The following is a 21,411-nucleotide window of genomic DNA, read 5'->3' as shown; positions in this document are numbered from 1 at the left end:
TTAGAGATGATTTTTTAACATTTCTGATGCTCTAATGTTTGTTTTACTTGATTGCCTGTGTAGACACACAATTACATGCTCTGCCTCAGTGTGTCACTGGGATAATCTTTCTAATTTCCTGATTGTTCTTCACCGCTGTCTAGCTTCTTTTTCTTCTGAATTACTTCACACATTTAAGTTTCAGCTCTTCCTTCCTGCCTGAATCTTAAAATATGACTAATTGTTTCAGAAGCCTATCATTTTTCAAGAAACAAATAAGATACTGCATACTGTTCTTTGTGACCCAATGAACTAACTTTGCCAATATTTAATTTGTTATTTGCCTCAAAGCATGAGAAATTAATAATTAGCAAAAAAGTATAAAAAATTGTTTTTTGGAGGCTGGAGAGATGGCTCAGCAGTTAAGAGCACTGTATACTCTTCCAGAGGCCTGAGTTTAGTTCCAGGCAACCACATGGTAGCTCACAACCATCTATAATGTGATCTGATGCCCTCTTCTGGCATGTAGGTGTACATGCAGATAAAGCACTCATTCATAAAATAAATAATTCTTTATAAAATAAAAATCAAAACATTTGTTCTTCAGCTTTCATTTGATGTTAAAGAAACAAAAACACAATAGTGCATATTGTCTCTGAAACATAGAGAGTCTATAAAATGCAACGTGGGGAATACTTTGTGGATGTCATTTTTATTTAAAATTCTTGTTATCTTAAAATCAGTCAGTTTTACAGTTCTTAACAAATGATTGAGTGAAATCTGGTAGTAAAAGTTGAGCCACTACTGAGTGCATTCAAAACTGGCTTAAAAGTCTACTGTGCACCAGAGATGACTTCATATCCACATGCGGAAAACTGGTTCCTCTTCTTATTGGCTCTGTTAACAAAACATGTTGGAAAGAAGGCTGAGGGTGTGGATGCATGGATGTGAGAGACACCACCCTCCCCATGTCTCCTTCCACCTGTGGCTCTCAGGTGAGCTGGCCCCAAGGGTGTGAAACTGGGAGAGCTGGCCTGGTAGCTTGTGTTCAAGAGAACTGGTGGACTGACCAACTCAGTTTCTCCCTGGGCTCAGATCCAGGGCTCTGAGTTGACCCACCCCAGTATCTACCCCATCTATGAACTGCTAGAGCAAATGGAGGAGCCAGATCCAAAGCTTCAGGATCTCTGTGACACTGGGAAACAACAGATATTTGGGTGGAGTCCTCAGAGGAGTCTCAGTGAGGATTCAGTATTGATCTAATGTAGCAGAAGCCAAAGGTCTCAAACTAGACCAAATGACTCATTGCAATAAACATTTGCAAGTAGAGCTGTTTGGGCAAAAGGGTGTACTGTGTGACTCACTGGGACACGCTGCAGCTTCCATGGTAAGATTGTTTGTTTGTTTTGGTTTTGGTTTTTTGTTTTTCCTTTTTTCCCTTCAGAAGGTAGGTTCCCAGGGTTTAGTGTGGTTGGGGAGATGAGTGGGATTAGGGTACATGAGACGAAATTCACAAAAAATCAATAAAAGTTTTTTAAAAGGAAAGAGGTCAGGGGAAAAGAAATAATATATTATCCAGTTCTTAATAGTAAGCATATTTTATTTGAACAGTTCGTGCTATTCAGGGATGTTTTCTTCTCAAATTCCTGGAATTTATGGTAAAAAGATTACATTTAAGTGGAAGGTATCTATGTACAGTACATTGTAAAGAAAATATTTGAGTTTTCAAAATGTTCAACTGTTTAATATTAAAGATTTTTCACCTCATTATAACATGCCTCTATTTTTATGTTCCTTAAAAAGTATCTGTCATTTTTCACATGTCTATAGGCAGGCTAGAATATGCTAACCCTAACTAAACAATCTTGAAAACACAGAAATAGTGTGTCTGTGGCCACCTTCTTGTGAGGAATGTAGAACTTCCTGAAGGTAGACTATCGGCAAGGTCCTGCTTTCCACAGAAGTATTACACAAGAAGTATTTTTCTTGTAAGCAGGAGTAATTTGTGAATAGATGGATGAGAAGCTAGTTAATGGCCACACTTACTGAGGAGAAGTCTTTAAAAGTATATGGTGACTCATGGTTTACTGAGTCTTCAGTAAGTGGCAGGCATTCAGTTCTACCTATTGCAGGTAGGTAGAACTACCTATGTTCAGTGAGACTAAACTCATGTCCCATTTCACAGTAGGGCTCTGAATGGATGTGTGTTCATTCATAGTTCTGAGCATAACCCTCTCACATATGGACACATGCAATATACAAGGGTAACACTTAAGTCTAGGGCAAGAAATCTTGTAGTACAAATGTTTATCCTCAGCTAGGAGCATTTCAAAGCAAGCATGCAGAAAACAGTGCTAACACAATGCCTGTTCAAATAAAACTGATCATCCCCATTCCTACTCTCAAACTTTCTCCTAGTGGGGAGAGCTGGTCACCTACCTCCGTTCACCTTGTTCCTGCATCACATTTCATAACTCACAACAAACACCTCTGAACATCCCAGAGAACTAGGAGAAATCTACCATTTGTTAAACATGTAGTAACAACCAGGTCTTATACTGGGGGCTCTCCCTGTACTACATCACTTAATTCTAAGAACCTCTTTCTGCTGCTTAGTGTTTGTGTAGTTTGCCAACAAAATGACCTCTTCTTAGAAGGGTGCGGGCCCAGGGTTACATCACATTAAATTAAATATCTACTTAATACATGTCTGATTTAAACTCTACAAAACTATTTGCAGTCCCTTGACCCTAAGAAGAAGGATGGATGATACAATATAGGGAAAAAAAAAAAAAACTACACAGCCTGGTGAATAAATTTATACATTGCATTTATTAGTTTATATGGCTTCTTTGTGAGGACAGCAAAGGCACCACTGTGATGAGCAAAGTCTAGCACAGGATAGATAATTGTTCCCACACTGTAATGGACTCTCAGGGGCCACAGCATTGGACTTTATACCAGTTTTAAAAGTCTAGCTACTTGCAGCATCTCACGTACCTTTCAGATTTACGGAAAGGAAGTATTCTGTCAGTTTTTAAGTTTTAATCATAAAAACTTCACTGTTCACTGTTAAATGATCCACCTAAGACTATATCATGTGGCATTCTTAAGTCTGTGCGTATGATAAGAGGTACTGCCCACAAAAGCTCACTTTCTACATTAAAATTTTGCAGCATTTACATACTGAAAGAGGTAACTTGGTCCTCACTGAATGTTTTAGGCTTCATTGCGTTGATACACACATGTACATTCATACCTGCAAATACGTGTTTAGAATGGGTTCTTCATGAGAAAAGAAAAACAAAGATATAAGTCATATTTTCAGGTGAAGTTCTGGAAAGAATTTTGTAGATGTGTTTTATACATTTCTGGTGAAAAGATATAGCTAAAAAATTTCAATTAATTTTCTTTAAAAAATTGAATAGTTGCTAATTTCTTAGAATATCAGTTGTGAAATGTTACTTAACACATTCTATATCAGTACCACTGTGATCTTTATAGCTAAGGAACTTCATGGCTTTTACATTATGCTGATGATTACCCTCCTCTCCTCTTCTATCCTCTTCTGTCCTCTCCTCTCCTCTTCTTTACCATTAACAGTGACTAACTTTATCCAATGCATGTGTCAATTTCTTGCTGTTTACTATTTTAGGAATTGCTCTTTCACGTAAATTTAGCATTATATGTAGATTTGAAGTAAAAGATCTTCTCATTTATATACTAAGCCTAGCAAGATATTTAGATAGGCTCTGAAACCAAAATTGTGACTTCCCTTAATACTTTCTACTTCATATCATGTTCCTTCTGAAATCTTGAATAATTTATGTGTGTGTATTTAACGTTTTTTTCTTGGGAAATATCCATAATTTTTGTTTAGTGTACAGTGTTATAAGCATAAATAATTGCTTTGAAAAGGATAGCTGAAGAAAAATGAGCTTCAGGAAGAAAAATTTAAGTGATTCTGGGAATCTTTAAAGTGTTTAAATTTAAAAATAGGGGGTTTGGTATTTGTCTTTGTTTTTCATCTCTGACTCATTCTAACTGTGTTTGCTATCAAGATAAAAAGTAAAACTTACTGTTGTATAGAAAAAGTATTGTTGTGAGTCAGCGATATGCTCTATCTCTGTTGGATGAAAGATTTTATAGTTATTACCTTTATTATGCTAGAGTTATGAGTAGAGCCTCAAACAACTAATTAAACACACTGGGATATTCTTTATGCAAGAGATTGATATTTTAAAGAACTGTTTCAGAATAAAGTCCATACTAAAACCAATAAAATTTTCCTCACATGTAGTAGTCATTTTTCAAAAAGGTGTTCATATTCAAAAATATGGATAGCTAAATACTGAATTCTTTTTTTAAAGACAGGATTTCTCTCTCTATAATTCAGACTATCCTGGAACTCACTCTGTAGAGTAGGGTAACTTTGAACTTAGAGATCCTTCTGCCTTTGCCTCCTGAATGATTAGATTAAAGGCATCTGCCAGCGCTCTCAGCTATAGATTATTAAGGATAAGTATATTTTACCCAGTGTTATAAATCAAGCATTCGTAAACTGTAATAAGAAAGTGTGGTATCTGTGGCAAAATAATAGTAGTCAGTATACATTGATCGATATATTATATGTAGTGGATATATGAATACCTACTATGTGCCAGATAAAATTTAGTTTAGGAAATCTAAGATATAAGCCCTGGTTTATAGGGCTCATTTTAAAGACTTAAAGATTATTGCTTTGAAAATCCTGTGTGGTGGTACATACCCTTAATCCTACCATTTGTGAAGCAGCAGTATCTCTGAGTTCCAGGTCAACCTGGTCTATATACTGTTTTCCAACATGACTATGACTACCTACAGAGAACCCTGTCTCAAAACACAGAATACAAACATACTAAAAGGGATTCTTGCTTTGAACATCAAAGGCACTTAACATTTTTATTCTTGTTTGTCTTTGAGGCTAATGAAGATGTAGTAAGTTGAAATTGTAGCAGAGTGTTTTCTATCCATGGGCTTTAGTCTTTGAATGCTGGATACTTGTATAGTCTATCTTTCTTACTCTCTTTTTGTTCATGTATTTACTTTTCTGTGTCTACATTCTGTATGCTGAGTAACAGCACAGGCTGTAGTAACCACTACTTTGATCGGCAGGCACACGTTGCTCTCCGTGGTACTGAACAATCGCAGGATGCTGGTAATTCTTTTTTTCCCCATAATTCTTTGACCTAAGTGGTTACCATCCAATCAAGAATTCAAAACAAAGGGAAAAGGTGTATTGAGAACAGTGAAGGTCATAATCAGTAAAATTTATGTAAAAGGCTTATCTGTTAAGAACACCTTATGTTGTATTCATTCAACAAAAATTTATTGTGCAAAGAAACTGCATTGAGTGAATCTACAACCAACTTTTCAAATGAACAACTCCATTTGATTTTATGCATCACAGTATGTAGTAGATAAAATATATATCGATCACAAAATTATGAAGAAATATAAATTTGCCACCATGTAAGGGATACAGTGCTTTACAGAACATGAGATGAGATTAAATAAACTTTAAGGTATCATTACAGAGGTTAATATTTATTGAATTATAAAAGATACCAATTTTGTCAGATATTAATAAGGCTTGATTTGAAGATGCATATGCATTAGAGCAGCCAGTCACTTTTGATATGGCTACAAAAACAACAGCAAACTAATGGTACATGGAGTAGACTTGTTCAATGTTTATGTTGGAAGAGCCGTGGATTGTTACCTGGAGGTATACATATTAAATGTCTTCAACCAATGTCTTATCCTCACCCCCCTCCACAATGGCTCACATTTTTATTTTCTCAAATAATTATCTTTGTAACCTGTGGTAAGTTACTTAAAACCAGAGGTTACTTGTCAAGAAACTTTGAAAACTTGAGATCAAACTACATTGCCACTTCTAATGCAGAAGATTGTTAGTATTTAATGGCATGTCTAGAACCTATTTATAGGACACTAGCTGGAAAGTCCATCTCTTGTTTCACAATACTTCAAGAATCTACTGCTTAAAACTATGTAAAACCATAGTTGTTCATTTGTTTAAGGTATTTTTCCCACTCTGTAACTTTCATGAATGTACAATATCTATTTTATGATTCTCATATTCCCATTGTCTAAGAAGTAGTTTCCATGCTATAGGGATCTGTGTATATTCACTGAGCAAATAGCTACACTGAACTCTAGTCAAGGCTGTTTCTATTTCCATTTTAATCTTCCACACTAATCCATTGTTTAGTCTCCAGTAGATGTCTTAGTTAAATTTCTGTTGTTGTGACAGGACACCATGACTAAGGCAACTTTAGAAGAAAGTGTTTATTTGGCGTTTACAGTTTCAGAGGGTTAGCGTTCAGGACCATCATGGCAGGGAACATGGCAGCAGGTAGTCAGACATGGCACTGGAGCAGTAGCTGAGAGTATCTGTCTTGATCTCCAACACATGTTAGAGAAAACTAACTGACAAAGGAATTGGATTTTAAAACTCAAATCCTACATTCCAATGACACACCTCTTCCAACAATGCTGCACCTCCTAATCTTTCCCAAACAGTTCCATCAATTGAGAACCACATAGTTAAAACTTTGAGTAGGTGAAGACCTCTTTTATTCAAGCCACCACAGTAAGTATCATGTAATAAGGAGGTCCTAGATTATAAAGGCCTATAAAAGAGCTGTGATGGTTTGAATGAGATATTTCCCTATATCCTCAAGTATCTGAATATGACACTGTTTTGACTGCTTTAGGAGGCGTGACCTTACTAAAGGAAAAATGTCATTGGGAACAGGCTTTCAGGTTTCAAAAGCCATGCACCATTTCCACTGTGTTCCCTCTGCTTTCTGTTTGTTGCGTGGAGATGTAAGCTCTCAGCTCTCTGCTTCTAGCTCCAGTTGCCAAAAACTGCCACATTTCTCTGTTGTGATGGTGATGGAAATTAGCTGCTCCAGAATAGTAAGCTCTCAATACACCCTTCTGTAAGTTGCTCTAGACATTGTGTTTCATCACAGCAATAAAAAATAATAACTAATACAGGATTATTCCTTAGAAGTATTGAGAAATTACAACAATTTATAATTAAAAATTATTAGATTTACATTTTATAATATAAAGTTTGTTATGATTGTTTTGATGGTGGCATTTCTAGTCTCATACTCGTATAATCATGCATTATTAAACTGTTATAGCCCTCCCTCTACCCCCATATCCTTTATTCCTAATTACTTCCAAATACTTGGCAACTTAGCTTTAGCCACACACACAAGTTACCCTTTACTTCCCGTTTTAATAAGCTTGGATATTCACAGACTATGTTACTGTAGATGTTAAACCCACATCATTAGCTTTGGTGTATTTCCCAACTTAGTCACTGTCTTATTAGGGTTTCATTGTTTCTATTTGAGAAGAGACATCATGACTATGGCAGCTCTTATGAAGGATGACATTTAACTGGAGCTGACTTACAGTTTTAGAGGTTCAGTCCATTATCATCATGGTGGGAAGCATGGCAACATCCAGGCAGACATGGTGCTAGAGAAAGAGCTGAGAGTTCTACATCTTGATCCAAAGGTGGCAGAGGAGACTGTGTCTCACACTGGGTGGAGCTTGAGCCTAGGAGACCTCAGAGCCCACCCCCACAGTGACACACTTCCTCCAATAAGGCCAAGTAGGCTAATAATGTCATACACTTCCTCCAACAAGGCTATTAATGTGACTCCCCATGGACCAAGCGTTCAAACACCCGAGTCTATGGAGACCATACCTAGTCAAAACACCACAGTCACTAGGCCTTATAGCTAATTACTTTAAAAATATTGGCCATTCCTATTATTTAAACAAATTTCTACAACAGCTTCTCTGTCATTTCAGATAAATTTCTATGTTTATATTTTTAAAAGCACACTATATGTTTTTTACTACTTTCAGACATTATTTAAACTTTGATGTTCAATCTGCTTCTGAGATAAGCAACTGTTTTGCCATCTATTTTTATTTAAGTGACCTTAAAGGAGTTTTACAAATTGCTACAAAGCATTTGCAATCTTTATGTAGATTTATCAAGAGTAAAATGTTTTCAGTTTGTGTCATCATTCACTGCATAGATGTCTTTTGACCACTTGCAAAAGCACTATAAAATGTATGCAGTTCTTTACTTCTAAACATTTCATTATATATCTATTCCAACAATTATTTATAATCGTGTGTATAGGTTTGTCCGTTTGTGCATATGTGCAGGTGGTTTGAGAGCCAGAAACCTCAGATGCTCTGGATTTGCAGTTAGAGTTTGTTGTGACTGCTCAGACCTGAACTCGGGTACTTGGGAGAAATACATTCTCTCAGTCACTAAGCCATCTCCAGACCATTTCTTAAGAGCAAGAGCTTTTTCTAATATAACCTAGTAAACTACTTCACATCAAAAATTTTAATAACGATATGAAACTAATTGTAAATTATAATAATTAAAAAAATTAGATATAGGCTGATAAAGATTTTGTTCATAATTTGGTACTTGTCCCAGATAGATACTCAGATGAGTTTTGTACAAGGAGCTTAGAAGTCTTCTATTTTATTCTTTTTTAGTATGGAATATTTTTTTAACTTTTTAGTGGCTTTCCTCACAGTGGCAGATTTGTCTGTGTTTGCGCATGATTACATTCAATTAAGCCTTTCATATCTGGAACTTTAAGTTATGCTAATATACTGTTCCCTGCATCATGTCCTGAAGCTTGGGTATAAGTTGGTGATTCTAACTTCGGTCACTTGGTGAAATATAATGTCCAGATTTATCCACTACAAGTAATTTTTATCCCCGTGTAATTAAGTATCCACGTTAGGTGACAAGCACATCCTTAAAGATTCCTCAGTCTCCTTTGAAATATTACTTTGCAGTTTCTCCCATCAAGACATAGATAATTCAAACTGAGCCAGCCTAGGAAGAAACCCTCCTTGAAAACCCAGAGAAGTTGGAGATTTTGCAGATGTTTATTGTTTTAGGCCATTAAGTCTTCAGATGATGTGTTATGCAGCAAAAACTAATAACTTCTAGAAGACACATTGGGACTACATAAATACCAGTTACATATATAACTTTTGCCAACTAGATTTATGAATCTCGCCCAAGTTAAGTATTATTACAGGAGATTGTGAAATAGTATTGCTTCTTTTTATAGCAATGACAAATGTAAGAGTGGGGGCTATATGTCTCTCAAGGACACACATAACTGGTAAGTTATTGTGCCAGTATTTGCACAGTAATCTTTTATTTGTTGGTCCATGGCATTCCTCAATGTGTCATGGAGGTAAACGGCCTGGTGTCAGCATTTGAAGTCACAAGTGAGAATAATAAAGACAAACTCTTGAGACTCCCTGGTATTATCAGGACCTCATGTCCTATCACACATACTAAATTGCCTTTTTTAAATGTTTCATAATTATTGCTAAATTTTATTTTGATATAGGTTTTGCTCTGTTGTCTTGGTTGGTCTTGAGCAGCTGGGCTTCAGCCATCCCATTGCTTCAGCGTCTCTGGTAGCTGGAATGTTCTATATTTATAGTGACATAATACGACACTGTGGAAGAAATAGTTAACGTAGTTATCATAGTAATTTAGACTGATAATTAATTCACGAAAAGATGCAAAAGTACATCTCTAGAAACAGCTACTCCTGAGTATAATCAAGAACCTCATTGACACACTACACTATAATTAATAGTATCATATGTTTGCGCAATATAGCTCTTAATATTTGAAGTAGCTGTCATACCTTCCCTAATGTGTCAAATAAGTCATGTCACATAAGAATACTGTAAGAAGAAATTGTCTTTGTCAACTCTTTTTATAAATAAGATTTAGAAAACAACCCAGAGACTGAGCGAAATCAATGGCCAAAGCAGGGAATAACTAACTAAGCAGATCCTTGAACCCAGCAACCCCAATTTTCCTGAATTACCCTCACATGGAAGCTAGGGGAATGTTTCCAGGGAGTGTTCCAGATTCTAACTAATACTTGAATATTCGGTCTCTGCCTTGTGCCAGGCACTGTTCTAAAATGTTTCATATATTTTAACACCGTTTAGAACGGCGGCTCTTCTGTTACATTATACTACACATTAATTTAGCTATGCAAGCCTTCTGATACTTAGAGGTGTAGACGAGAATGTGTGCGCGCGCACGTGGGCGGTCGCCAACACCTTCCTGAAGGAGAAACAAATTAAAAGCCCCACTTTTTCCTTAACCCCGTACTCCGCTTCCCCGCCCCCCCCCTCCCCGCCGCGAAGATTACACCAGAGCGTTCACTCTGTGGTGTGATTCTTTTACAGCCCTCTGGGGCCATTGAACCCTAGGATCCTATTAGGGAATCTAAACCTTAAAGGACAAGAGGCCAAAGTCTGTCCATCTTTTCTGCTTCAGAGCCGAAGCCCCAAGTTACTGCCAGCATCTCTCTACCAGAGAGCTGATACCGCCAGGGTGCGGTTTCTGGAACTTTCCCCGAGGACAGTCCCCTGGCCCTTGGCTCCCTTCTCTGAGGCTCCCCGGCGCAGGGGCGAACACTGAGCACCGCAGCTGGGCTTTGTGCCCGGGGTAGTGTGGGGGTGGGGGCGGGGGTGGTGGGGGTCAGGACTGGCGAGGATGTCCGCACACTCTCCGGACTAGAAGGCGACCCCACAGTTGCTCTTGGGGGCCGTGCCTGCCAAGTATCGCGGGACTTGTGCGCCTCGCAGGAGCCGCGGCTCCGGGAGCAGCTGGAGCGCGCTCGGTGCGCAGCGCCCCAGCCCGGGGAGGAGCGGGAGCCGGGCGGGAGGAGGGCCGGGGTGCTGGTTACGTAAATGATCCTAGCCCAGTGACAGGCCTCCGGGCTGGGGCTGCGGGAGGGGGAGGGCCCGGCCGAGGGGGCGGGGGCCAAGTGACCAGGCGGCGGCGGCGGCGGCGGCTCTGCCGAGGTGACAATGTGCTAGGAGCCCCGCTCCGTCTCCTGCGCCTCCTTGGCCTGGGCGCCTCCTGGCCGCGCTCTCGGAGCTTCGCCGCCGGCCGCCGCGCTATGAGGGAGCTTCTCCGGGGCTGCCCGAGGCCGGGGCCGCCTCTCTCCTCTCGCCGAGAAGTGTGAAGAGAGGCGCCGGTGGGAGCCGGGGCTGCGCGCGGCGCGGGCTCCAGGTGAGCGCGGCTCTCGGAGGAGCTGTCCACGGTCGAAGCTGGATCCAGGCAGCATCCCGCGCGCGGACCGCGGAGCCCTCACCGTCGGGATCGTCAGCCACCACACCAGGTCTTAATCTTTCTCCGGTTCTCCTCTTCTTGGTGGCCGTTTGGGACGGGTCCCTCTCGGACTGCGGGAGAGTCCGGCTGGGCGCCGCAAAGTCCCGCGGTGAGTGGCAGGGCGCAGAACCCCAGCCGGGCAGGGACGGGGGCGAGCGTGGACCTGGAGAGTCTGTCTCCCGGGACCTCGGAGCAAGCTCGCCCGAGGCTGCAGGTGCGGCAGGGGGATGGAGAGGCGCGGAACTTTCTGCGGCCGCCCGCCCTCCTCTAGGCTTTTCCCGCTACCCTCTGAGGTGGGGTGCGCTGGTCCCCATCCACGCCCTGGGGGCGCTAGCCAGTGCCTGAGCGTCCCTTCCTAAGCAACTTTCTCTCCCAGCTGCGAACACCCTGGGGAACGATGCTGCTGGTGCTGCTCCTCGTGACACCGGGCACGCTCGGGTTCTTGTCCTCGACAGCTCGCTCTTTCTGTCAATGCCCCGGCCCCCTCAAGTCGCGTATTCTCCTGGTCTATCTATGTCCGTCTTTGACTCAGTTTTGTAGGTCTGATTTTCTTTCTGGCTTTTGGTCCCAGCGCCTATGCACCACTTTTGTGTCTGTTTCTCTTTCATTCTGTTTGCTCCGTTCTTTCTTGAGCTTGTCACTGTGTCGCGGGTGTACTATTTCTTTCGTTTGTCTCTCTTGTAGTCTTCCCGTTTTCTGTTTCTGCTCCTTGTTGCCTGTCTTTCCACTTCCCTGATCCCTAAGTGCTCCTGGGCTGGGAACCCCCAGATGCACAGACCTCCTTACTTTGCGCCGGTGGGAAGGCGGGAGTGAAGCAGCCTTCCTGCCTCTGGGCTGCCATGGAGCTGAATGAAAAGCTGAGGGCCAGAACTGAGGGTATCGCTCCACCCTACCCACTCCGGGCCCCAGGGCGCCGCGCTATCTGAACCCAGCTCTCTGAGGCTCCTGCTGGGAGAGAGTGGGAACCCTTCACCTGTCTCGTGCCTTGGACTGTGCTTAGTTGAATTTCCAGGTGGACAGTCTTCATTCTCAGTTTTACTGATAGCTACAGGAGAAGAGTCAGTGGATGGGCAAACAGAATCTTTGCGATTACGGCAAGGTGTATGTCAAAAGGTGGACACTCTCCTGAGGTAAAGGCATTGCCAATGGAGAGGAGCTCTGCCTCACCTTTTTCACACTGTGCCTTTAGGAGAACGCTGCCCCCTGGAGATACGCCAGCCTCTCTTACCAGAACAGCCTAGAGATTTATTTGCAGGATTAAGGGTACCTGACCATCCCCATGACATTTTTTTCGGGGGGGGGGTGTCCCCAGCGTTTGGCAAAATCTGTTGCTCAAAATATCTCTCTCTCTCTCTCTCTCTCTCTCTCTCTCTCTCTCTCACACACACACACACACACACACACCTTTATGTGTTTGTGTTCATGCCCTCTAGTGTTAAAGAAACCTGCTGGTCTGAGAATATTGAAAAGTAAGGTCACACTGCCAGCCTTCACTCTGGACTTCTCACCTCCAGGCGTCTTTCTGTCGCTGTCACACACATCCTTTCCCTTTCCTGAATGACTTTTGCACCTGCATTAAAATCGTTTCTTACCTGACCTCTGCTAAGTCTTCCTCTGCTGCAGAATTAGGTTCCTAATACTGAAACCCCCTTCCTTTGACTTCAGGGATAGATGAATTGGAGAATGTCCATAGCCTAAGGCAGGTTTTGAAGGTTTAAGAAACATGCTCCCCCTCCCCCCATATTGTTTCTTACAAACCAGGATTTCTCAGATTTTTTTTTTTTTAATGCTCCCTATTACCTTAAACTCCATTGAGAATTTTGCTGGATGTTCTTGCACGATTAAACAAATTCTTTAAATCATTTTCTTTGTTGGCTGCCCTGTTGCAGGGTGGAAGCTACTTCCTTAAGGGGCACTTTGTGTGAGGCCGGGCTTACAGGAAAAGAAAAGAAATCTGTGCCTAAGGGATTGCAGGGTGTTGCCAGTGTAAATTAGTTCCCAGACAGAAAGTCTACAGTGACCTGGTGCTGTCAGGTATGCAGTCTCCGGAAGTGTGGGAAAGCAAGTAGTTCATGGAAACCTGTTGGTTAATGGATTAGCGTTCAGGCCATGCTAAAATTCTAAGCTATGCTGATGAACCTTCATACTAGGACTCAACCTACCTCTACCACTCTGCCTCTGTTTGGGTTAGTCTTCCATAAGAGAGAGGTGAGGACCAGGAGGGCGGAGGTGGGGGCAGAGCTTTCTCATTGTCCCAACGCACGCTTCTACCTCTAAGCAACTCTGTAACTTGGCAGATACTTTGCTATGCACAAGTTAGAGGCTCTGATTGGTATCAATTCAGCCATCCTATCTGACAGTAAAATAGGACATGGCATCATTTTGGGTGGATATATTCATCTTTTTAAAGGTGAATTTTCTTTTTAATGTAAATATCAAATGCATGGGATTAAAACTATTTGGGGGAGGCTGTAAATTAATCTGAATGGTCTCACTTACCCTAAATAGTTTATAGATCCATTACGGCTTCAGAATGTCTATGAGAGGTGTGATGAGACAAGCATATGAGGATTTGCCAGACTGACTGGAATGATCAGCTGTCACAGTCCTCTTTGGATGTCATGCTAGCCACCACTTCAAACAATTTATATAGATTTGTGCAGCAGCCTGTTTAAGCAATTGTGTTTTAAAATATTATTTGTAAATTACTTGATACTATTTTTTACCTACTTTTGTATTTAAAAAAAATAACAAGGATAATGAAAATGGAAATTCTGACACTGTTTGAGAAATCTTCTAATTTCTCATCGATTTACACATTTAAACTGTTAAACTTAATGTGAATTCATTTCAAGTTAAGCAGCTTTATCAGGACAAAATGCATTTCATCTTGCAAGGCTGGCTTTTACAAGTGATGGCTGCAGCAAGAGCATTTCTATTCAGTGTTCTAATGTGACGTAACTTACTTGGTACTATGAGCTTATGAAAGTGTGGGCATTGTAGGAAGAAGGTAAGAGTAAGTGTAAGAAATAGATGTTTTTAGTTTTTTTTTTTTAAACTGGGCAAATGCTGATAGTACTAAAAGAATACAATAAATTGAGAGCAAAGCACTATTACAATTAAAGCTCAACATATAAAGTAAGTGACAGCCTTGTTTCTGATAGATGTTCATTGTGTTTACAAATATAGACAGTCCCTAGAGCCCTGTCCTTTGATGGGTTTGCCTTGGTAGGTGTAATGCTCTAAATTACAACTGTGACTTTCAACCTTTATGGGGTTGTTTGTCTCTCAGAGGGAAAAATGTAGATATCTTAAATCTAATGTGATCTGTAAGGATCACTAACTGTGAGGGACCGACCATGTGGCTACTGACCAAAGAATTTCAACTGGGTTTTGCTTCTAAACTGTCTTTTCACTTTTGTTATTAGAAAGAACACCATGATACAGGAGACTACTAAATATAGGTACTGAATTGATTAGATAATGTCTTTGGTGGCCTTCGTAAAGCAACCCATTTTCACTAATAGTTTTTTGATGGGCCTTAAACAATTAAATTGTAAAGAAGTAGAAGTGCTCTTTTTTATTTTTTTCTTTTTGACTAAATGATTTATTTTATTTTATTTTTTTTACAATTTATTCACTTTATATCCTGATTGTAGCCCTCTTCCTTGTCTCCTTCCAGTCTTCCCTCCCTTCTCTCCCCTCATCTCCCTCCCCTAGTCCACTGAAAGTGGAAGTCCTCTTATTATCTGACCCTTGCCTGTCAAGTCTCATCAAGACTGCCTGGATCCTCTTTCTTTGTGGGCTGGTAAGGTCTCCTTGCCAGGAGAAATTGATCAAAGAGTTCATGTCAGAGACAACCCCTGCTCCCCTTACTCAGGAACCCACATGGAGACTGAGCTGCCTATGGGCCACATCTGAGCAGGGGTTCTAGTTCCTCTCCATGCATGGTCCTTGGTTGGTGAATCAGTCTCTGCAGGACTCCTGGGCCCAGATTTTTTGGTTTTGTTGGTCTCCTTGTGGAGCTCTTGTTTCCTCCAGGTCCTTCTATTGCCCTCCCCCCTTCTTCCATAAAACTCCCTGCACTCTGCCCAAAGTTTAGCTGTGAGTCTCTGCATCTGCTTTGATCCCCTGCTGGGTGGAGTCTTTCAGAGGACATCTATGGGAGGCTTCCTTCCTGTTCCCTCTCTACAAAAGTACTCTTCCTTTAAGAGCCAACTATCGATGTGTATAGTCTTGACAAACTACCAAGACAGCTTACTACATAATCTGCTATAATCAACTATCCTTTACAACACAACCAAACTCAGGTTCAAAGTACTGAATGTTTAAAGTAGTTCTATATTAGTGGTTAGTTCCCCTAAGATAGCTTAAAATGGAGTAGTAAGGGCAGTGACCACCACACACATGTTGATTATATCATGTTATTTGAGGTAAATTGTTTACCTTAAGTGCTCAGATTTCCTTTTATAAAGACACTATATTTTTTGATGTGTGTATGTATGTGTTTGTGTGTAGGTAGGAGCACAGGTGTGTGAATGGAAACGAGTGGATCCTTTTTTTTAGTTAACTGCAAGTCAGTGTCACCAAGACACTGTCAGTCCATGTTCTGGGACAAGAACTCTGGGAGGCAAACCCTAAAGAACATGTTGCCAGAACTTTGTTCTCTGTGACTGAAACTTCTGGGATCAATTTGAATGCTAGAGTTCAGATGTCAGATCCCCTAGAGTGGTAGTTTACAGGTGGTTATGAGATGCTTGATGTGGGTTCTGGGAACCAAACTTGGGTCTTATGCAAGAGCAGCAAGTGTTCTTAACTGCTGGGCCATTTCTAGGCCCTCAGACCTTTTTATTTCTCTCTCTCTCTTTGTCTGTCTTTGCTTTTTTATTAACTTTTTCTTTTTTATTCATTTATTATTTATTACAATTTATTCACTTTTTTTTGTATCCCTGCTTTAGCCCCGCTCCCCATCTCCTTCCATCCCCACCCTCTCTCCCTCCTGTCCCCCTGTGTCCCTCCTCTAGTCTACTGATAGGGGTGGTCCTCCTCTGGATTACTGAGCATCATGGATGGGAGCTGTTCAAGGTATATCCTATCAGGACTTGTTTTTTTTTTTTTTTAAGATTTATTTTTATTTATTTATACAGTCTTCTGCCTGCATGCATGCCTACACGCCAGAAGAGGGCACCAAATCTCATAGATGGTTGTGAGCCACCATGTGGTTGCTGGGAATTGATCTCAGGACCTTTGGGAGAACAGCCAGTGCTTTTAACCTCTGAGCCATCTCTCCAGCCCCCTCTATCAGGACTTTTAATAGTCCAGAAAATTAATTGGGATTATTTCCTCAGTTAGATTGTATTGCGATATCATTAAATCATATTTTAACTCATGTAGAACATTCAAAGAAGAGTGTGATTAACATTGTTCATCATTAAATTCTGGACATAATACAAGAGGCAAGTAGACATGGTAAACAGAAAATAAATTCAATCCTACAAAACCAAAACCATCCAGATGATATCACAGACATAGTTATAAACGTCAATTTAGCTTCTTGCCCTATATTAATTGCTTTGATTTTTATACGCAAATATCTCTTTTTTTGCTATTAATAAGATAGGTTTTGAACATAAGAAGATGATTACATAGATTCTAATAGATCTGAAGTGTAATGACTGATTTAATTTCTTCTTTAAAAAAAAGATTTATTTATTTATTATTTCTACAATATTCTGCCTGCATCTATGCCTGGGCATGTCAGAAGAGGGCACCAGATCTCATTATAGACAGTTGTGAGCCACCATGTGGTTGCTGGGAATTGAACTCAGGACCTTTGGAAGAATAGCCAGTGCTCTTAACCTCTAAGCCATCTTTCCAGCCCCAATTTAATTCCTTCTTAATGACTCATTATATAATTAGTTTCATATAAAGAGGATGAGATTTATATGAGTATCAAGAACAGAACTGTTAGTTTAAGAAAAGAAAATTAAAACAACAAAAACCACATGAAACACCTTCTTTCTTCTATGGGGAGATTAAACGTGGTAAATTGAGTTAATTTATGAAATAGCAAAAAAATATTCTCTGCCTAGTTTGTATTAAGAAGGGCTTTAGAATATCGCATCTTTATAGCGGCCCTCTAAGGACAGCCTGACTAATGTTTTAGGCCTAAGAATGACACCCGTTCTACCTATCTCAAACTGACATTTTCATTGATGAAAATAATACTGTCACCTCCATGTGGTCTTTTCTTTTGCACACTAAAAATGACTTAAAATGTCTTCTTACATTAAAATCATTTTATAGTGGTGGACATTTTAACATTAAGTTGGAAGAACTGAATTCTAAAGAATAGTTCTTTACAATGAATAAATTTAGCTACTTTTTTGTTGCATTGTACTTTACTAATTTAACAACTTTAGTTAATAGATGAAAATGGATCACAGAAAATTTTATTCTGTGAATTGTTCTTGGAAAGTTTTATTAGTCTGATCCATGATCATATTCTGCTTCCCCGGGAGAGCAGCATGGCTGCCGTAACTGTAATTCAGTGATGCATGACACTTACAGCATCTTCCATTTACTTTTTGGGTGTGAGCCTGTGTAATAAAATGTGGACCCAGGGAGGATGCTACCAATTGATCTGGTTTTAGGTTTCCACACCACTGAGTGCAGAGTTGATTGGAGGATGGAAATGAGAAGTTCCTGTGCTGTGGTTAGCTACCAGTCAGTGTCACCAAGATAATGTCAGTCCATGTCCTGGGACAAGAACTCCATTGGGCAAACCCAAAGGACCATGATGCCACAACCTTTTCCTCTGCCTTCCACATGAGGACTGTGACTGAAACTTTAGGCATTAATTGTCTACATTTTGACTTGTTACAGGTAAACAATGCCCATAAATAAGGTGTTTATATTTAATGGAAGTAATTATGATATAACTTATTTTCATGAAGCCTTTCTGACATTTTTTAAAAATTGCAATAAAATTTATTTATATTTACTAAAAAGGTTGTAAAAACCATAGTGGATTTTCTAAAGTGTTTCTTTAGATATTCTATTGCCATTAAACATCAAGTAACATAATTACTTAAACTGTATAAGAAAATTTCCCTTACTTTTAAAGAATGTTTTTTTTAATTTCTTTGACCCTTGGATAATCCATTTGCAAGTGAGAATGTAATGTGCCACTGACCATAGATCAGGTTTTACTCTAAAGGATTTAAGCTTGCATCTTGTTTCTTTTTAAAGCAAACACCGTGTTTATTATTTCTCAGGGCTACTTTTCTTTCTTCGCAGAGATTTCCTTTTCCATTCTTTCCTTCTCCATGCCTCTCCCCACTCCAAACTATCTGTCCTCTACGCATTGTAACTCCTCATGTAGCCGGACTGAATTATAGACTGGCGATCCTCAGAGTGTTAAAAATCAAGGGAATGAAAAGCAGCTCCTGTTTCTTTAATCATCTGGTCTATGTGTAGGTACGAAAGCAGACTTGAGAGATCTTGCATCTGGGTCATTTAACAGGAGGCTGGGGATGCTATATTCACATCTCATTACCTTTTTCTACTTTTAGAACTCTGTGCCTGGGCCCTGTGGTCACTTGGCATTTGGCTGGCTCACGGCTCTAGAGGAATGCTGTTATTTGACAATACGCCAATTCCAACTGACACATGGTTCTTTCATTTCTTGGTCAGATTTTCCTTTTAAAACAAACAATGTATGTTTTATTGCCAAGTGTAGATTATTGATTTCTTGTCAAAATTTTGTTATGATAGCGATAAATTGTGATCCACACTTTTAATTATTTATGTTCTGTAGTTCCATCTACTTAAAATAGTAGATACTATTTCCCCTACTTGAAGCCTTAGGACAAACATTTTGCCATAGATTTTTAAAAGACTCTTTTTGTTTTGCCTAAGTTGAGATGAATTGTAGGTAATTGGATGGTGCAGCTGAATTAACACACTGAATTGCTAGTTATGAGACACTTCATTTGCTGTTGCTGGCCACAATGGGCCCATTTTGCTCCTACAATACACACATTCTTATTATCCATATAAGATTCTAATTGAAGTAGAATAACATGTATGCAACACTTCCTTTCCTTTTGTAAAGAAAAATAACCTCCACAAATGTAAGAGACTTGCAACTATTTCATTAAATAATTTGGAACTTTGGTGTTCTTTCATTCGTTTTTATTTTTATTTATTTATTTTTGAGAATGTTAATCTGTTTTTCTGCTCCATGGAAAAGGCTGATGATAAAACATTTTAGAAACAAGTCATCAGACTTACAACTTTACCACCTGTATCTTAAGATCATTGCAGGTGGGTCTTCATTCTGAGCAAGATTGTTGCATTGTGTCTGCTATGATTTTCACCAGTGCCGTAGTTTATTCTTGGGGTTTCTTCATTTTCGTATTTTAGGGTTACTTTCTTTCAGTTACTGGATGTAGCATTTAATAGTTGAGTATTTATCTTAGAAATAAAATTTGAATGCTTATTCAACTAAGCACTGCTTTAAAGAGCTGTCAGACAGAACTGTCATAAGGTGTACAAATGGCAAGTTCTGGCTCTGAGTTTCACCATCATTCCTCCCTACACAAAAACTAATGAAATCTCATGAAATGAGCAATGAGAGGTGGGTCATAGAGAAACAAGCCTCTCTTATTTTGACCCTGTAGCCTTTTAGTTCCATGATCAGCTTCCAGATTACCCTAAAGGGAGGTCACTCTTGCCCAAGTACCGAGTGACCAGCATTTTGTATTCTTTGATTTTTCTTTTGTTTTACTAGGACAGAGGTTCACTCTGTAACCTAAGCTGTCTTTGTCCTTATCTAGGCTGTCCTCAGACTTGCACTGATCCTCTTGCTAAAACTTCTCAAATGTCAGGGTGATGGGCCTGAGCAACAACACTGACTTTTTCTTTCATTCTTTTATTTATATCTTTTAATTATTTTATTCATACAGTGTATTTTGATCGTTTTCCTCTCTCTCCACTTCTTTCAGATCCTCCTCACTTCCCTCCCCAATCAACTTTATGTTCCCTCTGTGTTTTCAAAAAAAAAAAAACAAAAACAAAAACAAAAACAAAAGCAATAGAAATCTTCAGGAAAATGAAAATAAAAATAAACAACCAAAGACCAATAAAACAAAAAATCTAAATGACAACAGCAACAAGTCCACAAAACAAAATAGCAAGCAAACAAAACTCATATGGTGTATTTTGTTTTTGCCTACTGTTCCTGGACATGGGGCCTGTTCTGGAATGTGCTTGAAATACAGTGATTTTCCCTTTGTCAGTGTGTATCAGTTGAAAATAGCTTCTCTGTTACAGGTGAGACACAATGCCCCTCTCAGTGTTAGGACCCTGATTGTCTTGAACCTAACAGATACCAATGGTGAACAGACATTTTGGAAGTAATTAAATATATATTAAGAGACATCTACTATATGAAAAAATTAAAAAGAAAACCAATAACTAACTGACCTTGTAAGAAACTGAAACTAAGGTTATAATTTAGGTTTTTGAAGCAATTCAAGAAATTTTCCATTCATATACAAAAATAAGGGGTTGATATTAAAATAGAAATTTCCAATTGATAGTTATTAAAACTTTATTAAAAGATTTGTTATTTCAAATACAGAGATTCTTTCAGTAACAAAATCAACAAAAGATGAAAAAAGTAAAGTGTAGTGAATCTTTGCAGATTCTGACAAGTCAAATTCAGGTATGAAAACACGATGTAAACATCCTCTACGAATGAATTTAATTTCTCAGATTTCTGAAGCAATATACCTGCAATCTAGAATTCCACAGGCTATCAAAGTATTAATAAAACCAACGGTGGAAAAAATGGACATTTGAGGTAATAAGAGATCAAGTCATTATTAATTATAGTTAGAGCTAAACAAAGGATAATGTTTTCAGGTACAATCATTCTTACAAAGTTGCTTCAGGTAAAAGCCCGGCAAAGCATAATGAAAAGAGAGAACTATGGTGAGAGCATAATAAAACCACCTTGGAAGCATTTGCTTCTTAGTGTTTCAATCTGAAGTAGGACTGGCCTATGAAGGAGGGCGTTAGGTGTTAGTAAGGTCTTGGAAAAGGAGACATTATAGAGCATTTAACATTTGATGAGGTCTTGGAAG

At 39.4% G+C, this 21,411-nt stretch overlaps 1 protein-coding gene across 1 annotated transcript in view; it reads left to right on the top strand.

Moving 5' to 3' along the window:
• Positions 1-10,998: 10,998 nt before the first annotated feature.
• The window catches only part of Galnt13 (polypeptide N-acetylgalactosaminyltransferase 13), a 614,394-nt gene continuing 603,981 nt past the window's right edge, over positions 10,999-21,411 (top strand). Inside the window, exon 1 of the mRNA XM_055600843.1 lies at positions 10,999-11,270. The gene's annotated coding sequence lies outside the window, so the exon portion shown is untranslated. The remainder of the gene's footprint in view (positions 11,271-21,411) is intronic.

Source organism: Psammomys obesus, unplaced genomic scaffold, assembly GCF_907164565.1.
Source record: "Psammomys obesus unplaced genomic scaffold, mPsaObe1.curated_primary_1811, whole genome shotgun sequence".
Classification (NCBI taxonomy): domain Eukaryota; kingdom Metazoa; phylum Chordata; class Mammalia; order Rodentia; family Muridae; genus Psammomys; species Psammomys obesus.
The sequence above is the reverse complement of the archived record's forward strand: the minus strand, read 5'-3'. Positions and strand labels throughout refer to the sequence as shown.